Below are 17,861 nucleotides of genomic sequence, written 5' to 3'. Positions count from 1 at the left end.
CAACCAGGGAAGTCTGACTCTTTTCACAGAAGAGGAGACAAAGAAGTCAACACCATAACCACACAAATTGTCACAAATTATCATACTCCCCCCATCTATTCTTCTAAGGGCCCATTCATCTTTCCTAAAAATAATTTATACTCCCCTAAGTTACCCATTCCTCTATCAAGGCGATATATAAGCTCTTAAATCTCACTGCCTTTTTTGCTATTTTTGCTATTTTGCTTTTTCTCCTGTGATGCCCCCATGCATGTAATATTAAAAATAAATAAACTTATAGACTTTTTCTCTTATTAATATTAATGTCTCTTGTCAGTTTATTTTATAGACTCAGCTATGGAAACTAGGAGGGTAGAAGGAAAGTCTTGCCCTCCCCTACACAATTAATAGTAGTATCCCTATTTTTACTTTTATGCACAAAAGTGTTCAAAGTTTCTCTGTGATAATGAGATAAAGCTTTCCAGGTCTTCCTTAAACTAGCTTTGATCCAATTTTCTGCCACTCTGATCCTTGTTCCCAGCAAAGAAATTCTCAGATCCAGTTTGATTTGATACTCCCCATCACCCAAATGTACCACAGGAATTGTTGTATCATATTTTCTTATCTAGTTTCTCCTATCAGTGATGGCTTTCTCTAATTTCTTTCACATTAAACTTCCTATTTTATAAACAAATTAGAGTATCGCTTCTCGGCCTTTTGGCTAAGATCAAGTGTAGAAACAAATTAGAGTAAACATTTGAGATTTTGTAATTCAAATACCATTTCCCTTTCACCTTGTGAATGAACCTATATTTTCCTTAGGGAATTATATATTCCCAATCATATAATCCCAATTAAATATATAATTCTCCACTTACTGTGATTTAAATGGCACTGCCCCCCATCCCTCACTGTCTTAACTGAGGTAGGCAGTGGACTCTGCCCTTCGCAACCCACATATCCCACTTTTCTGACTACAAGTCAGTGATGGTCACATGACTCTAGTCAGTCTAATCATACATATCTGTAGGATTGCAGCTGGGTAACCTCGAGGAAAGGATTTCTTTTTCTAATGTGCTTGGGAGTTCTGTGAATTTATGCCTGAAACCGTAAGGGATGAAATGTGGAAAATGCTTAGTTGATACTGTTGAATGGGAAACATTTTTCCCTATCCATCAAGGTTCTTCCAGGTGGTCTAAGACCAAACTGACATGAGACAGATTAACAGAAGAAAATCAAACAAAATGTTAATAACACATATATCTTCTGTATACATGGGAGAGACCCAGGAAAACTGAATAACTCCCCAAAATGGCTGAAGCCATCACCTTAAATACCATCTTCAGGTAAGGACAAAAGAAGATATTGGGGAAAAGAAAAAGATGTAGGGGGTGAGGAGTCAATTATGGCCGGTTACCAGGAAAAGCATAGGAAGTAAAAGTAAGGTTTTTATACAGATTTAAGTTCATGACTTTTCCATCGATAAGTATTTAGAAATTTAAAGTCCCTCTCTGTTCCCTGGTACAGCTCTGAGGAGACACCCTTACAAATGGAGATCTCATGTACATATCTTTTACAAAAGGGTAATTTCTACTTGATTTTCAGAGCTCTCTTGTGTCTGCAGTTTCTTAAATATAATCAGCCTAAAATTATCAATATGCCAAAGTACAGCTTCAGGTGGAAAAATATGCACACCTGTACAGTACAAGGGCAGTGAAGAGGTATGCAGAGAAGAGATTGAGAAGAGATGAGGGAAAGAAAACTTGGGTTTTCAAGACATGGTAAGAGCCCTAAAATCTAGCCTTGTTTGAAGAAATTTCTTTGCTTAAATATTCCCTCTGCATTTTTTCAATCAAGGGAGCATTCACATCCCACATCTCTTTGCCCTATACCAAATGTTTAGAAGGAATAGTTCCTGAATGATGTACAGACTTATCACATTTATATCACATTAAGTATGATATATATTTTATCTTTATAAAATCAGGATTGCAGTTTTAAGATATAATTTCTTTTAAAGATTGATTTAAAACATAAATGCATGATAGTCAACTGAAATGGTTTATTTGTGAAAGAAGTAGACATTCATAGATTTTATTTTCCTTTTATCTCATGGTTCAAAATTTTAATTATAAAGTTACATTCATCTAATACAAAAAGGCATAACATATACTAACTTTTTACTATTAAAAGTAGTATTTCACTCAAAATTAATTTAGGGATGATTTTATTTTCTTCAAGCAGTATCATTCACTTCGTGTTCATCATAATTACAATAAATGTCACAATTCTAGGTAAAAACCAAGAAAATATCCTTAAAGGAAATTATTTTATGTGTTATATTATTGAACAAGCACATATGTCCTTGACAAAGAAAACAATGTTTTATATAAATAGGATAATTAAAAAATAAAAACATATTTTCCTACAAATCTACTTTTTTCTCAAAATAATTTAGTCATGAAAATTATATAAGAATATAGAAATGTAATTGCTATTTTAATAATTCCATTTTCACTGTGTCTTAAGTTAATATAAGATTTTTTATACAATCTTTGCTATATTTGATTTTCAGTCCTATAGCCTGTTAGATTAACTGCATATATAACTATTTACCTTAATCTTAGTAGTGACTGTCCACATGTATGATTATTTGACATACCATCTAATCACGCATTGTCCTAGGCTCTGTCACAGAATTGTTAAAGCATTAGGAAAAAGCCCCACTTTTAATATAATAGAGTAGGGACAAAAAGACAGATTATCCAATTATACTATGATTCGTGCAACTTTCATCATTCTAACGCATATTAGCATTGAGGTAGGTGTATATATCTTATTAGTGATAGGAAGTCACATAACTTTAAGATGCCACTGTAAATATTTCATATTCTAACAATATGACTTTTCCTTATGTACATTAATTTCTTTTTCTATACCTGAGGCAAAATTTTCATTGCTTCCTAAATAAGAGATATGAGAAAATGCAATATAATGAGCAACAAGCCTAGACAGGACTAAGCTTGACTAATAAAATGTTCTATAAAAGATATATTTTCTTTAGTGGCCCAATTCTGCATGCTAAAATATTACTTTCATTCTGAGTTAGGGCCCATGAGATTGAACCACCTCTCTATAACAATATTAGTAAGGAAAATTTTTTAGGACTTACAGAGACAGCCAAAACACTAACATATGATGATTAAACCTACATTAAATCATAAAAACAAATACAGTTTACTACACAATTAAAGCATATATATATATATATATATATATACACACACACATGTATAGGCAAAATATTTACAGGTAGGTTTATCTTTAAATCTCATTATGCAAGTGTATTTTTATCACAGTGGTTTTAGAATACAGTAGGTTCTTTCCTGATATGTTAGGACATAAGAAAAGTGGCAAAGTAAATATATCTTTTTGGAATGTTAATTGAGGAACATTATTCTGTTCAGTTAGGGACCATATTTCTGGAATATAAACTTTTGCAGAAAAATCTTCAATACTAAAATCAGGAACTGCTTGAAACTATTATTACTTTCACATGGGTTTTTCAACTTTCATTTTTTTAAGTACATAATACATTTAGATAATACATATTTCAAGAGATTTAAAAAAAATTTGGGTCCTACCTCTATCCTTTGTCCCAGGCTATATTTTCAATGATGTTTCTATAGTGACAAGTCTCAGAAGATAGTGTCTCCTTTAGAGCAAAGAAGGGGCGTGTTTATGCCAGGATAAAAGATTTTGGTTTCCAAATCACAGGGCTCCTGAAGCTCAATAGTCCTACCCTATAACTCAAACCACTGCATATACAGGTATCTAAGCCCTTTACATCACCTTCAAAGGACTTGGAGGCAAGAGAAAATGCCAGAAATATGCCGATGCACATGTTGCTTGCCTGACTTGAGATATAAAGTCCTTTATCTCTGCCCTAAGAGCTTGTCTCTGTCAGCACTGATGAAATTGGAACACGCTCACTTATTAGCTTGTTAGTAGGTTAAAATCCCAGAGTTTTCATAGTTCTTCACAATTCTGCAATAAGAACAAAATGCTAGCAGACATGGTTTACTGGATAAGGAAAGTTAACGGCCCCGATAGCACTTGCAGGTATACAAGAAGACTCTCCATGATCTGGCTGTGAATACTCTGGTCTAAGTTGTGCGTGAGGAGGTTGAGGAGTCTGTCTCTCACTGTCCTAATCCTCCAATGAAAGTTCAGAAACTGAGTTATGAGAAGTAGGCTTGAAAGGGTATCTTGGGGGACGCCTAGGTGGCTCAGTCAGTTAAACATCAGCCTTCAGCTTAGGTCATGATCCCAGGGTCCTGGGATCAAGTCCCACACCAAGTCCCGCATCAGGATCCTTGTTCAGCCACAAAAACAGAATGAATTCAGAGGCTTGCTTATGAGGGTAGAGCTGCTCTCTCCCTAATCACCTCCTGATTCCTCCCTCTCTCTCCATTTTGACTTAGCTGCTTTAAAGGGAAAGATAATCACAGTTGAGGTCCGTCTGTCCCCACGGACAACTAAAGGCCATACACACCCATCCATGTACGCTTAGAAACTTTGAGGAGAGGAGGAAACTCAACTTTTATGGCTTTGTCGGAAAACATCTCTAACCTATCTCACCCCATAAGAGAATAAGAGGTGCTAATTTAGGTAGGAAAGAGAAAATAATCTGACCTTGCGGGTAGAGCCATTTTGATCAATTTACTTTTGTTGCTATACTAAAAACTCTAACAATTAAAAATAATAATGTTAATGTTAGTTATTATAAACATTTAATGTATTATGTAAGAATCTTTGCTATATTAATGACCTCAGTTAAATTTACTCATTCAGCGACAATTTCCTGAGTTTCTATAATAGCACATTGCTAGAGTTATAAGGATATGGTATCTTTTTTTTTTTTTTAAAGATTTTATTTATTTATTTGACAGAGATAGAGACAGCCAGAGAGAGAGGGAACACAAGCAGGGGGAGTGGGAGAGGAAGAAGCAGGCTCCTAGCGGAGGAGCCCGATGTGGGGCTCGATCCCATAACGCTGGGATCACGCCCTGAGCCGAAGGCAGACGCTCAACCGCTGTGCCACCCAGGCGCCCCAAGGATATGGTATCTTAATACCTGATACCCGTAGGCACTTAAGTGATCTATTGAACTGATCTGAAGTGAGGTGAAGCAAATTTCATTAAAAGCTTTCTTATTAATGGAGCTTACAATGTATTGGGTAGTAGTGGACTGACAGAAATTAAATATCACACTGAATGTCTGTTGAAGTTCTCTGGCAGAGGAACTAAAAAATCAGTAAATATTTAGTTGCAAAGCAAATAATTATCAAGGGGATGACAGAAGCATGGTTCTTGGAGGGCATCTGCTAGATTTTAGAGCAAGTGAAATTTCAGAGAGAAAATTAATTTGAACCATACCACCTCTATCCCCAACCATCTAATATTCAATTTTCTACCTATAGTCACCAGCCTGAAATGCATCCCATGATCTGAAAACCACTTGATTTGGGCAATGTAATAGTATATACAGCTATACCTCATTTTATTGTGTTTCACTTTATTACACTTCATAGATACTGCATCGTTTTTATAAACTGAACGTCTGTGGCAACTCTGGGTTGAGCAAGTCTATTGGTGCCATTTTTCCAACTGTATTTGCTCACTTCATGTCTGTGTCTCATTCTGGTAATTCTCACAATATGTCAAACTTATTCATTATGTTTATTATACTGATCTGTGACCAATGATAATGACTCACCGAAAGCTCAGATGATTGGCATTTTTTTAAAAAGTAATTTTTAATTAAGGTATGTACATTTTCTCTTTAGACATACTGCTATTACACACAGAACAGACTGCATTATAATGTAAACATAACTTTTATTGTACTGGAAAACCAAGGAATTCATTTGACTTGCTTTATTGTGATATTTGCTTTATTATGATAATTGCTTTCTTGCAATGGTCTAGAACCAAACCCACAATATCTTTGAGGTATGCCTGTATTGTAATGATACCAGAGTTTAGGGTAAATTACCTCACAGATTTTTCACAGTACTCACAAGCAGTTTTCATGAAACAGCCTGGAGAAAGTGAGCTCTGTGTGAAGCAACATAAACAGATATCTACTCTTCCCTGAAATATTAAATTCATAGGAACTAGAATTTTCAGAAAACTCATGTATAAAGTGGGTTGTAAAATTAAGGTAATTAATGGGATACAAGGCAAAAATTTTAAAACGCAAATCAAATGTCTACTAGATGACTCAGAAATCAGGATATTTTGTCCCCTCATATACATTGAGTTGTCAAAGTCACAGATATTCTGAATTAGTCAAGATAACAGAGGCCAAAATGTGTTCCACATGTTGAGTAATTTAACTACAGAAAATAATTTTTTCCTAAATTCCCTAAGTATCTAGAGGAGGCGAAAAACTGAAGGATAGGTTTTATTTGCCTATTGAGGTATCACATACAATTATTAATATAATTCAGATAAAAATCAAATTTCTTCTAGGATTACCCACAAAGAATTCCACAGAGTTTTTTTTTTTTCCTTTTGTTATGAAGTACCAACTCTTATGATTGTAAAACTTTTCTAGTCCAGCTAGTTTGTCTCTGGGTGGGGAGAGGGAGGACTGACTTATCCCAGGGACTCTCAGCACTGGCATTGGCTAGAATTAGGAGCTAATTAGGTCTGCATAGGTTTAACAGTGAAATCACTCTTTCCCAGTGGTTAGGCTCAACCTTGGGAAAAGGTGTAGGTCAGTTCTTAATTTAACCAGAGTGGGTAGCTCATCCCTAATGTGTTACAACATTAGTATGCTCCTAAAGTTAAATGTTGGGTTTATTAATTGGGAAGAGCTTTAAGAGGCAATGTTGTGGAGTGCAATGTGAACTTTCCAGGTTTCTGCTCACCTCAAAGTCCACTGGGACATTCTTAGAATATAAGTGAATTCTGCAGTTATGCTACATTGACCAAACACTATAAAAATTGAAGATTAACTTAAGTCGATTGTAGCATAAGAAACTTTACATTAAGTTAATAAGCAATAAAACTAAGTTTAACTTCTAACATTTTCTCTTTGGGGCAAGAATTCTCAGCCTGCATGAATTTTTCCTAAATATTTAAAATTAGCAGACTTATGGAATGCAAGTTAATTTTTCATTATAACATCTAGCATATGATCAATAGGTATAATTCCATTTTGAGGATTTAGATTAATATTTTTATTATCTTCTCAAAATACTGAAATATACACATTTGAGACCCAATCTTTATTTCTCAATGTCACATTTAATAGATGGCACTTTGGTCTCCATTATAAATCAGATTGTGTAATGTAAACAATTAGTGCTTAGAAATCATTAAGCAAATTCTGACGCACAGGTAAATATTTTACATAAACAATAAGTTCTCATTATCTTAATAACTTCAACCATCCCACTCACCCAGTCAGACCATACCAATCTCCCCTTAGAAGTAGTAGTACAATTATCTTAAGAATATGTTGAATTATCTATCTTCCTCCATAGATTTCAGGCTCTTTGAGGACAAGGATCATCACATTCAACTTGTACAATGTTGGGTCTCCAGTACATAGTACAGCCTCCAGAACCAAATGGGCATTTAATAACTCGTTGATGAATTAAGTTAAACAGAGAAATGGAAGCAGCCCAGCCAGAGGACTAAGATATAACATATGTTTCCAAGGCAGTCCTCTTCTAAGCCAAGACCATTTGTGCTGATTAACTCCTGCTTCTAAGCTTCGGGCTATTGTACTCTCTGGTATTAAGTCAGAGCTAAATATTTCCTTAAACCACAACTGTGAGAATCCCTTTCTTGAATGTTATACATTTGAATTTGGTCTGGTTAATATTTAGACATTGTTTTGTATGTTAATCTATCACCCACTCATATTACCCAAATTTTACATGGTATAGAAAAAAACTATCTGACTTGCATTTTCGCTAAAGTATAAATATAGTATTGATTGATAGAAATCATAATATTTCTAAATAATTTTGCTCTGAAGGACACTATTAAAAAATTGTTAATCACACTCTCAAACACTAATTGGAACAGGAGAACTGGATAACTCACTCACTTTATCATTCTATAAGTCTTACCTTCATTGTTTGTAATTCACTTAAACTTCCATTTCATCTCATTGTTATATTTATGTATTAGATTTTGACAATTAATATCAGCAAAATGCCACTTACAGATACGTTCAGCTTCCTTCATTATTCCTTTCATTATATGTATGGTTAGTATTATTGACATTTAAGTATAAGGGATCAAACAACTTATTAAAACTTTTTGCCATAAAATCTTCACTGTGTGTATGTTGTGTATGAAATATATCAGTATAGGACTTCATTTCCGGAAGGTCCTGTCTTATTCTGGTCAATTTTATTCCCCTCACTTTCTAATCGTCACTTTATTTTTTATCAACTTATCCTTTTTTAAGAAGTTTGTCTTCTCAAGGACATTTCTAAGATGTGATAAAATAATTGTTCTCTTACATAATGTGGTAGAGGTGCTAATTATCAGCACAATGGCAATCATCTTACAATATATAAATGTTTAAATTAATATGTTGTGCACCTTAAATTTGTACAGTGTTACATGTCAAATATATTTTTTAAAAAGTGGAAAATTATTGTAATCTGATATAATTGAACAAAATCCCTGCTGAATTTTTTTATAGTCAATATTTTATGCCCTTTTACTCTCATGAATCTGTCATAATTGGTAAAATAATGCATACCATCTTCTTCTGGAAGTGCTCATTTTATCAAACCTAATTAGTGCACTCTCTCTGGTACTTTAGATAGAGAGGAGAGCTCAAATGAGTAAGTACCTCCATCGTTCATTCTTATCCCTGTCAGAGAGTGCTCGTTAGGTGTCTCCAGGTATTTCTGAAGTTTGTGTCTCTAGGTAATCCCAAAACAAATGAGGAGAAAATAAGAGAAAGAAGACAGTCATTCACTTAATCAAAATAGTTCTTGAACTCCTACTCTGTGCCTGGCAATATTCTAGACTATAGGAATACCTCAGTGAACAAAACAGACAAAACTCAGCCCTCATGAAGTTTTCTCTATACGCTACGCTGGCCAGTGGAACTTTCTATGATAACGGAAATGTTCTATATCTATAGTTTCAATACAGTAGCTAGCCACTAGCCACATATGGTTATTGAGCACTTAAAATGTGGCTAGTCTGACTAAATCTTAAATTTCTACTTTTATTTAATTTTAAGAAATTTAAACTTCACCCTGTGGTTAGTAGCTTCTGTACTGCACAGCATGATCCTATAATGTTTGTATGTATCTTTGCCCCGGGGTAGGAGGGTGGGGGTATGAAGCAAGGCAAGTTGGGTGGACATGGCATAAGAAAATGAAAATGAATGAGAATTCTTCCTTCAGACTTCTTAGTCCTTTCCAAGACTGAAAGTCTGGTTAAAATGATTCTGAAAGCCACAAGATATATGAGTCCCTGAAATACATAATTAAGCTGCAAAATGGTCTTTTTAACTGATAGGCAATCATGTTGATGTCACAATTAACGCCTGAACACCAGTTAATGTCCACATAGGGAAGAATAATTACAAAAAGTCATTAATTAGGACCTATTTACTATTCCATTGTCAAAACTAATTGCCTGGAGTAAGATGTTCTCCCTTGATTAATGGCTTTATAAGTGCAAGGCCAAATATATGAAGGCTACTGTTTCCCAGGAAAAGTGCTTAAGGTGCTAGGACCAGCTAATACCAGGTAACAACCATCACATGTGCTTTGGCTGCCCAGGCCAGACTTCAGTGTTAACTTCTAGACAGTTAATTGAGTTTGGGGCATTCAACAGATGATCCAAATACCACTTTTTCTATAAAGATGCAACCCTTTCCAAATACAGAACCTTCTGTTCTTATAGTATTGCTTTTATTTTGGAAACTTCAGCCAATATGTAATATGGAGTTATAGTGAAAAACTTAAGTCCCTCTTTGGTACAGACTGCTGTGTGCATTCACTACCCTATTCAGCGATTGGTCTACCTTAGATTTTTGGTGGGGTTTTTTTGTTTTGTTTTTGGGGGTTTTGTTGTTGTTGTTGTTGTTGTTGTTGTTGTTGTTTTCACAAATGGACCCTTTTAATAAAAGTTACCAATACTCAAATGATCTAATAAATACATATATAACAAAAGTGAATAAGGTAAAAGTAACTATAGCGAGACGAGGTCCTTCCAAAAAACTGTCTTGTCAAGCATTCTAGGAGTCTGAGCCAAAGACACATCACCATTTTGCTCATTCTTCCAACCACCCACTCATACTTCCTTTGACCCACCTTCATACCCAGCAAACTCTAGTAATCCCTCTGGGGAAGGTTCCATATTAGCCCCGGGGCTCGCCAGCACCTCATTAAACAGACTGATATTAAAAAAGAAAAAAAAAAAAAAACAGCTGTACAATGTGGCCCATGGTGGTGAAGGTGCAGTGCCTCTGTCCTTCCTAATAGTGAAGCATGTGGGAACCGACCAGCTAAAGAGAGCTGTGCCAGAAGCAGTCACCACAGTGTCTCAGCCCTGAGACCACAGACTGCAAAAACCAGCAGGTCTGGAATGACACCCGGGAAAGCTTAGCAGTGCCAAGTAGAGGACAGATACAACTCACAGGACCTCACAGAAGTGTAGGGTCACTAAAAGCAAATAGCATAGGGTTATTTTCCCGACCCATGGTTTGGCAGAAAGACTGTGCGGGAAAGCTTCCTCCTCTTGGCTTCGCCTGCCCTGAGCTCCCTACTTTCTTAGCCTCGGAGATTCTAAAGGCTGGGAGAGCACAGCCCGGGGAAAGCGTGAGTCTCTTCATTCTGTCCCACCTGGAGGATGGTTTTAGTATTTGAGGATACTCACTTTTAAACATTTTCACTTGCACAAACTTAAAGCTATAGTTGCAGCCCTAAAAGATGAACATCTACCCAATTCTTCTGTCCTTTTGTCAGAAAAGAGGCAGAACAGCCAAAATTGGGTAGCGGTGCTTCCAGGACAAGTTAAAGGAATGCACTGAACTGCACTCCGGAAAGGCAGATAGGGCATTCGTTCTGCGGAGACCCAAAACAGACTGTAGACATTTGCAGGAAATGTCACTCAGATTCAGCCAGACACAGCCAGTGGTGGAGCATTTACCCGATCCTAAAATTAGCAGCTGTTACTCATATAAATCTTACTACAATCTGACTGCAGTTAACTCTACCTCAGACTCAAATAAAACCATAACTGCTGCATGTAAAAAACCAAAGGGAGAAAAAGTCTAACACAGCCAGACCATCGCACTTGGTGTCATACCATTGGTGGGCTGTTGGGGAGGAAAGTCTGCGGGGAAACCACGTAATACTGCTGGGAACGTTTCCCCCCCATTTTAATTAGTCCTGTAGTTCTTTAAGTTATTCTCTTCACTGATAGAATAAAATATATCCAGATTCTGATTTTTTTCATATATCTGATACCAGGCCATAGAATTCCTCAATAGCTTGGTCATCCATTTTCTCTACAATGTCATCGTCAAACCAAAGCCCGAAGCCATGACTCTTCACAATAGTTAAATAATGTTCACCATTAGGACCACTGCCACAGTGAGCCACCTCGGCCACCAGGTCATATATGCAGTCCAGGTTCACGGCATCGCTGGAAGTGCTGTGAGCCGGAGTCAGCGCGGGAAGACCACCGAGTGAGACAGCTTGGTGTGCCTGTGTACACCATGTACTCAAACTGCGTTAGGTGCAGGGCCAAAATCACGGGCAGCTTTGTCACTCTCATCCTTTTCTGGGCCTCCTTTGTGCTGCAGCACATGTCACAATAGTATGTCTGTTCACTGCACAGTGTTTCTGTGTTGCTAACGTCTCTCAGACGGTGGGTAATAGATGTATTCTGCGCCACATTGATAGAAAGGTCAAGAAAATCTTCACCTTTGCCCTGAAGCATATTACAGCTGGAGGCGATGTTTCAGTCACCCGTCTAAAGTTTGCAGCGATCCCGCAATGCCATCTTTGTAAGGTGAAAACAGGACTGTCCACGGTGGAGTGCTGGCGGGGAGGTGGTCTGGGGTCCGGCTTGAAGTGTGGCTGGGAGAGGGAGGTCGTGGGTGGGTTTGTGTTTTTTTGTAGAATCCAGGGTGCACATACTTACTGGGCCCTTGGGTGTTGAGGTGGTATCCAAAGAGCAAAACAGTCCAGCAGCAAAGATGGATGCTTTCTCTGCTGTCTCTGGTTGTAATTCCTACAACCTTCCTCCAAGCTCCCAAAGCTTCATTCCTCTTCCACGCTGATTCATTCCATGAAACCACTTGAGGATTGGGACAAGTATCAAACAATTGCAAATATTTCCCAGTCCAGTACAAACTCATCGAATAAATGAGTGAGTGAATGAATAATTGAATCCCACGAGGAACTAAAAGCACATTTGAATCTCCCACATTTTGTATTTCTATAACAAAAACTGAAGCTTAACGAATAACTTCATATAATTTTGTTCTCATCAACATATTAGAAAAACAGAGCCCTAATTCAATGGCATTCCCCTGATGATAGCAAGTGCTACCATTCAGTATTTGATTCTGAACTATTTACTGTTTATTAGTGGTTTCTAATTGTGGGGTGATAATATACATAGGACCCCTCAGCAGGGGGAGGTCATGATCCCCACATTTGAGAATAATTTACTAAACCGTTATACATTACTTTAGTGTCCCATGACAATAAAATGGAAAATGTTAAATATAATAAATACAATAGAATGCTATTGCTTTCCATTTATTTCCATATATTTTCAATATATATATGTATATGTGTACATACACGTATGTGTGTGTGCGTATAAGAGAGAAACCAGAATGAGTGCAAAGATAATTTTCCAAATTCCTCACACCATTTTTAAATTTTTTTTAATCATTTCAGGACCTCCAAAAGTCACCAGGACAGAATTAGATACGCAAGAAATTGGGTAGAAGGAGCCTGGCAAGAGAGAGTTAAGGCCACTGAGTGAAAGCTGAGGTGAAACCCGAATGTACAGCAATTGAAGGCTGTCAGCTAACCACACCCTCCACCGCAGGGTTTCTGTGTGAGGAGGTCTCAGCAATGTTGTCCCGTAGCTAACCACCCTAACAAGATGACGGGTACAAGCGCCATCGTAAAGTATTCCCCCTTATAGTACTTCAGTGACTATCATTACAAAATCCCATGTGAGAATTGTTCTAGATTAAAGGACTAAAGAGACATAAAAAAATGCAATACATCTTCCTTGTATGGATGCTGGTCTTATAACAGGATAAAATAGCTATAAAATATATTTTGGGACAGTTGGTAACATCTGAATATGGACTGGATAGTAAGTAGATGATTTTAGGAAAAGATTTTAAAGTTTCAGATGAGCTAACAGTACTGTGGTTATATGAGAGACTTTCAAATTTATTGTAGATGTATACTGTGATATTTAAAGATAAAACGCCATGATATCTTATAAATACGTTGATAACAACAAAAAAGTAGCAAAATTAGTCCAAATGTTAATAGGTGTTAAATATCTTTAAGTGTATGTCTGTTCATTAAATATTTCTCTACTGTAATGTGTGTTTGGATATTTCATAGTTAAGATTTTAAAGAAAAATATGAGCCAGTGTCTTTCTTTTAAAACATATTCTAGGGGCCTGGGTGGCTCAGTTGGTTGAGCATCCGACCCTCGGTTTTGGCTCAGGTCATGATCTCCGAGTGATGAAATGGAGCCCCCAAGTGGGGCTCTGCACTGAGCATGGAGCCTGCTTGGCATTCTCTCTCTTCCTCTCACTCTGTCCCTACTCCCCCATGTGGGCCTTGCATTGTCTCTAAAACAAAACAAAACAGAACAAAACATATTCTAATCAAAAGAAGAGTTATAGTAACTAATGAAACAGAATGTTAGTACTCGGGAAGGCTGGGTGGCTCAGTTGCTAAGCGGCTGCCTGCAGCTCAGGTCATGATCCCAGAGTCCTGGGATTGAATCCTGCATTGGGCTCCCTGCCCAGCAGGGAGGCTGCTTCTTTTCCCCTGCCTGCTGTTCCCCCTGCTTGTGCACTCTCTCGCACTTGCTCTCTCGCGCGTTTTTGCTGGCAAATAAATAAAATCTTTTAAAAAATGTTATTACTCTACATTCATGGTAAATTATGAATAAAGATATAATTAAAGAAATTATTTCATCTACAGATGAAAACTTTTTTAAATTTTATTTTCTGACAGAAATTCACTTTATTGTAACTACTTTCAGAATCACACATGGGGCACCAGGGTGGCTCAGTCCATTAAGTGAATGACACTTGATTTAAATGATCTCAGGGTCATGAGATAGAGCCTGCATGGGGCTCTGTGCAGAACATGGAGCCTGCTTAAGATTCTCTCTCTCCCTTGCCCTCTGCACCACTTCACTGCCCACATGCATGAGCTCTCTCAAAGGAAAGAAGAAAGAAAGAAAGAAAGAAAGAAAGAAAGAAAGAAAGAAAGAAAGAAAGAAAGAAAGAAAGCCACACTACAATGAGATGTACTTTTAATATATATCACTTAGATGCCAAAGGATCCATTTTTCTATTATATAACGGAATATTTGTTGTGAAATTTATTTTAAAATGTTAATTTTGCTTTAGTTACAGAATCTTTAAGAAACAAATAGTATTACTGGTATGTGAGTGGTAACAGATTGGCAGGTCCTAATCCCAACAATATACTACATCTCTCATTCTCTGTGGTTACCTCTCTAGTCTCAACATTACCCTGTTGAAGTGTCTACATCTATCATGGCATATAAAAACAGATGGTGTCTACACCTATCATGACAAAGCACTGCATAATGTACAGAATTTCCAAATCACTTTGTTGTACACCTGAAACTAATATAGCATTATATGTCAACTATACTTCAACAGTAATAATCTTAAAAGCAATCAGATCATGAGATTAAGGTAGATTACCTATAAAGTTTACAGTATGTTAAACAGTGAGAGAATTACTCTAGTCATCTAGATACTAACAAAAAAACAAAAAACAAAAAAACAAACAAAAAAAAGCACTACCTGAGAAGGATGCCATTTTTGCCAAAAGCTAATATTGTGGTTACAAAGAATGACTACACAAAGAGAGTGAAGTGTGTGCCATATTTAACATCAAAACTTTAGTCCTCCAAATTAATACTTTCAGTAAGATCTGAATTCATATACACAATAGAGATCATTAAAAAAATGATAATCTAGTTTAAAAAAGATAAAATTCTCTGAGATTCTACAACAACATAAATGCAGCCGATAATTAAAAACACATTTATTTTTCATGTGCTTTTAGCAGAAGCATCTTATACATATGACAGGGAAAGGAATTTAATTCATGCACGTTACTCAGTACAATGAAACTAAATTATCAACACAGCATCTTACACTTAACTTGAATATTCCTTTCCAGATAACATGATGGATTTTTAATATTGCCTTAGTAGTATGTTTCAAGCTCTGCAGAAGTCCTAAACAGTATTTCAATTGACGAAGAAGTATCAATGTCTTGATAATACAAAATATCTATTCTTATGTCATCTTAGCGATTATTCTAGGCTATATTAAATTCTGCTTTTCTGAATAGGATCCACATCCCATCTGCAGCGCAATCTAGCAATCAAATACTCCAAGTGCTTCAATTCTTAGCAAACATTAATATTTTTCCCTCTGCTGGCAGAAACAATTACCAACACAATGTATTTATTCAATTATTATTTATTTGCTCAGTCATACGTACATTCACTCAACATTTCAATATTACACAAGATTCTAAGGATATAAAAATAAATAGTCGAGGCACTTTCCCTAAAGGAAATATGTAAAGGGAGATGCAAACTATTAATTTTAATACAAAATGATAAGCACTATCATAGAGGTAAGCTGAATCTCCCCCCTATTGCATTTCCCCAGGTATAGGTCCATCTCTACAAGTAGAAAAATTCAATCCTTTTAGATTCAAATTTGTTAGAGTCTATGGCATTTGTTATTGTTGTTTCCACACCATTGCATCAAAACTGTGTTTAAGGATGAGTGGCCCATATTACAAAAACTACAGTCAAAATGCACATCTCCATCCCCACTCCCTCTAATTCTGATTCCACTGATTTTATACAGGTTCCCTGTTCATTTTCTGTCTCTTCTGGGGGCACAGCCATAATGGTAATTTTCCACATACCTTTACTTGTTATATAATGTTTTGGGTGGGAAGGATATGTTCTCACCCATCCTCTCGCTACCATATTCCTCCTCCTCCCCCACACTCTCTTCTAACCAAGGCTAGAATCTTCTCCTTTCTGATAATGTTTGCCTTATTTGTGTCTATATTCAAGGCAGCTAAAAATTTATACAATACAGTACTGTCTACTGCAACCTTAGACGCAGAAGTTATGGAAGGCAAGGACACCAAAGTTCTTTTATAATAATGTAGGGGTAGGGTGACATATGTTCAGGTCACGAACCATTTACCAATATGCACATAGAATTATGATAGCAGAAAAGCAAAAATAACTAATATTTTCTGTGAAATTCAAAAAATTTGTCCTATGAGCTAAGGATGAGTATACCAGGTTGTACAGCAAAGAAAAGACACTTCCAGAAGATAATATGCCTCTTTTTTTGTAAAGTAAGACAGAATGTGTTGTATATTGGGAATGGCACATAATTTATTATTGTTGGATTACAAGGTTTGTTGAAGAGAGTTTCAGAAATTAACCCAGACAGGTAGCAAGTACCCACTAATAGAGGACTTTATACTATGCAAAGTCTGGATTTTAAGTTATATATGAAAATATACAATAAATAACTTTAAGCAGAAAACTTACATGATTTAAATTTGAATTTAGAAAGATCATCCTTTCTCAACTGTAAGGATGAATAGTCAAGAGTAGTTCAGAATCTATGAAGATGGAATTACCTAGCATTGAGATGAACAAAACCTAGAAGAATATGATTTATTTCCCTTGTCTTCTTATGGTGTACCTGTTAGATAGAAATATACGGATATATGATTGTACGTATTCCAATAGGAAATAATACCCATAGCAAAAACAATGCAATAATAATCAATGATTTTTTTCATTTGTTTGTTTGGTAGTAATCTCCCAGCAAATCTAACATCCTGACTTTAGACTTTATCTATAGAACATCATCAGGCAAATCCCAGCATTCCTTACCTGACAGACATCTAACCAGCAACCTGCCAGCAAAGACTAGGCTAATGATGGAGAAAATGTCCCCTACTTATTCTAAAAGCTTTCAACTTTTAATACATCCTTGAAGTTTCATTTAATGAGTGTAATAGATAAAGTGTAACATAGGTAAAAATGCTTTCTAATCCACAGTTCATGGTTTTTTGTTTTGTTTTGTTTTTGCTTCTCAATGACTACTTAACTTACCTATTTAGTTAGCTTCTACACTCTCTAACTCCACAACATATGGGAAACCAACATCAAGAAAAGTATAAAGTCAACTACAAAGTCTAAGTGAAAAATGGTACAGGGGAAAGAAAGTGTTATGGGATGAGAGGAGTCACAGTAAACAAACATGCAAGACCTAAAGGCCAACAAGGTTGCCAGAATTAACCCATATTTGAAGCTTAGCTCCTTGTTTACCAAAGAGAAAGGAAAATACTATCAGTTATAAAAATACTCACTGTCAAAAGAACATATTTTAACTTCAAAAAAAAGAAAAGTTTGTCCTAATGCATGGTTCTAAAAATGATTTCTCAGAGGCAACAGTCAGAAATTACTCAACTCATTTACTGGTTTTAGATAAATAACTGGCTTTATTTTCATCTCTTA

The 17,861-nt window shown here is 36.1% G+C and overlaps 2 pseudogenes; one reads left to right on the top strand and one right to left on the bottom strand.

The window, feature by feature from the left end:
- The first annotated feature begins 680 nt into the window (after nt 1-680).
- LOC113257152 (U2 spliceosomal RNA) lies at nt 681-820 on the top strand (annotated as a pseudogene).
- A 10,668-nt stretch (nt 821-11,488) lies between these two features.
- On the bottom strand, nt 11,489-11,978 carry LOC113270343 (ubiquitin carboxyl-terminal hydrolase 46-like; annotated as a pseudogene).
- Between the last annotated feature and the right edge of the window lie 5,883 nt (nt 11,979-17,861).

This window comes from Ursus arctos, unplaced genomic scaffold, assembly GCF_023065955.2.
Source record: "Ursus arctos isolate Adak ecotype North America unplaced genomic scaffold, UrsArc2.0 scaffold_4, whole genome shotgun sequence".
NCBI lineage: Eukaryota > Metazoa > Chordata > Mammalia > Carnivora > Ursidae > Ursus > Ursus arctos.
This window is presented reverse-complemented; position numbering and strand designations above follow the sequence as displayed.